Source organism: Callorhinus ursinus, unplaced genomic scaffold, assembly GCF_003265705.2.
Source record: "Callorhinus ursinus isolate GAN/ISIS: 27379988/994484 unplaced genomic scaffold, GSC_fseal_2.0 scaffold11, whole genome shotgun sequence".
NCBI lineage: Eukaryota > Metazoa > Chordata > Mammalia > Carnivora > Otariidae > Callorhinus > Callorhinus ursinus.
In genome coordinates, this window is record NW_027397073.1 from 12,833,538 (window position 1) to 12,836,650 (window position 3,113).

Genomic DNA, 3,113 nt, shown 5'->3' on the forward strand with positions numbered 1-3,113 from the left:
GTTTGCTAATATTTTAAGGATTTTTGAATTGATGTTCATCAGGGATATTGGCCTATTGTTTCCTTTTTTTGTAGTGTCTTTGGTTGTGGTATGCGGGTAATGCTGGCCTTGTAGAATGTATTTGGAAGATTTCTTTCCTCTTCTAGTTTTCAGAATAGTTTGAGAAGAATAGGTATTAACTCTTCTTTAAATGTTTGGTAGGATTCACCAGTGAATGCTCTTTCATTAATTGGGATTTGTCTGATTACCGATTCAATTTCATGACGTAATCGTTCAGTTCAGATTTTCTATTTTTCCTGAATCTGTTTTGAAAGATTATTTTTCTTGGAATGTATCCATTTTTTCTAGGTCATCCAATTTGTTGATATGTAAGTTTTCTTAGTAGTCTTTTGTAGTTCTTTGTATTTCTGTGCCGTTGGTTGTTACTTCTCTTTGATTTCTGATTTTGTGTGTCCTCTTTTATTTCTTGGTGAGTCTGGCTATCAATTTTATCTTTCCAAAGAGCCAGCTCTTGGTTCTGTTGATCTTTTCTATTGGTTTTTTATTTTATTTTTTTGTCTCTTTCATTTAATTTCTGCTCTGATTTTTATTATTTTCTTCCTTCTAATTTTAGGCTTTGTTCTTTTTCTAGTCCTTTTTTGGTGTAAGGTTAGATTGTTTGAGGTATTTCTTTTTTCTTCAGGTACAGCTGTATTGGTATAAACTTCCCTCTTAGAACTGCTTTTGCTGCGTCCCAAAGATTTTGGATTGTTTTCATTTTCATTTATCTCTTTTTTTTTTTTTAATTTCCTATTTGGTTTCTTCATTGACCCTTTGGTTGTTTAGTGCCACATGTGTGCAGTTTTCCAGTTTTTTTTTCTTGTAATTGATTTCTAGTTTCATCCAAGGTGTTCAGAAAAGATGCTTAATATGATTTAAATCTTCTTAAAATTATTGAGCTTTGTTTTGTGGCTGAACATGTGAGCTGTCCTGGAGGATGTTCCATGTGCACTTGAATAGAATGTGTATTCTGTTTTTTGGATGGGATGTGTTACATGTATCTGTTAAGTACACCTGGTTTAAGGTGCCATTCAAGGACACGGATTCCTTATTGACTTTCTGCCTGGATGATCTATGATTGATGTCATGGGATGTTAAAGTCCTTTACTATTATCGTATTACAGTCAATGTCTCCCTTTTTATCTGTTAACATTTTCTTTAAGTGCTCCAATGTTGGTGCACAGATATTTGTTGTTATGTCCTCCAGTTGGACTGGTCCTCTTATTCTGTAATGCCCTACTTTGTCTCTTGTTACAGTCTTTGTTTTGAACTTTGTCAAATATGTATTGCTACCCCATCTTTTTTCCCCCCATTTGCATGGAATATGTTTTTCCCTCTTTTTTTTCAGTCTGTATGTGTCTTTAGGTCTGAAGTGAGTCTCTTCTAAGTAGCCTACAGATGCATCTTCCTTCTTTAATCCATTCAAACACCCCATGTCTTTTACTGGAACATTTAGACCATTTACATCCTAATTATTGATAGGTATGTACATCTTGCCATTTTGTTAATTGTTTTCTGGTTGTTTTTCTAGTTCTTCTCTGTTCTTTTACTCTTTCCTTGTGATTGTCTTTAGTGTTATTGTTGGCTCTTTCCTATAATTTGTGTGTATTTATTATAGGTTTTCAGCTTGTGATTGCCATGAAATTCGTGTATAACAACCTAACACCATTGCTATGCTTTGCAGGATATGGGGGAGAGCGGTGCACAGTGGAAGAGGAAAGAATCCATCCCAACAATATATTGAACATTTCTCAACTGTCAGTATCAAAAACTAATTTCTAAAACACAAGTATATAAACAGGAGTCATCTAGCTTGTGGCTAACTGAAATGCATATGCAATATAGTTGTAACCACATTCATCTTATTTACCTCTAATTTTAAAATAATTCATTCCCTTCTGGGGTATGCAAGTGAGGAAGGGAGAAAGTGATACATCTGTTATACCAGCTGAGGCCAAGGATGTCAATGCTTCAGGAAGATGCAGTCTAGAGAACTTTATTAGGCACCAGAGGGGTTCCTTTCTCAGCCAAGATGTCACCATTTAAGTCACTTCTGAATTTTGTTTCAAGCTTATATTGTGCAAATTCTAGTCTTGGTTAAGGATAATCTCCAAGAGTTTCTTGAGTCACTCTCTGGACTCTCTCTTTTTCTATTCTGTTTTCATGAAGGATACTTGAATCCATGTGCATATCCAGCTCAAGTGTTCTTTCTTGAAGGGGTGTAGTAGAGTTATGAGTTTCAAAGGTCTGATTATACTGTTTAAAAACAACAGCCTTGGGGCACCTGGGTGGTTCAGTTGGTTGAACTGCTGACTCTTAATTTTCATTTCATGATCTCAGGGTTGTGGGATCGAGCCCCAAGTCAGGCTCCCTGCTCAGCAGGGAGCAGGGAGATTCTCCCCCGCCCCCGTGCCTCCCCCTGATCCTGCTCTCTCTCTCTAAAATCTTTAAAAAAATAAAAACAATAGTCTTAAGAGTGTCCAGACACCAGCTTCTGAGGTCCATTTTCACAGTCGTCTAGTGCTTGCTAGCAACGGTCCGTGCCTGACCCAGAAGGGGTGTATTACTCTTCAGCTGGTGGAGGAAGTGGAGGTGTGGGGAGTCTGGGAATAATGCACCACACAAGCAGGTCTGTACTGGTTTGGCTTTCTATACTGTGTTCCCCAGGCAGTTCGAGTCCACACTGCATTCTCCTCAGCGTCTCTGAAGCAGACCATCAGGTTTTCTAAAACTCTCTGAAGAATTTTCGCAAGTGAACTTCTGAATTGTTCCATATCAGAAAGGTCAAGGTCTTTATCTGGTCCTTTACTCATCTGAAAAACATCCCAAACTTCCTGGTGCTGATGAAGCAGAATATAAAGGATGTCTAATAGGGCTGCATCATGGAGACTTGCACCCTTCTCCTCACAGAGCAGAACAAGGTCCTGAACAAGAGATTCCTTTCTCTGCCAGAAGTTGATGGTCTGCAGCTGATCTTTCAGACAAAAATTCCCAGGCTTGGAGGATTGTCGTCATTTCAGTCATTGGGATTTTCAAGATGGTCCTCTTGATAAACTCGGCCCAGTTTCATCCAT

At 38.1% G+C, this 3,113-nt stretch overlaps 1 pseudogene; it reads right to left on the reverse strand.

The window, feature by feature from the left end:
* Positions 1-1,901: 1,901 nt before the first annotated feature.
* LOC112835184 (centromere protein N-like) lies at positions 1,902-3,113 on the reverse strand (annotated as a pseudogene).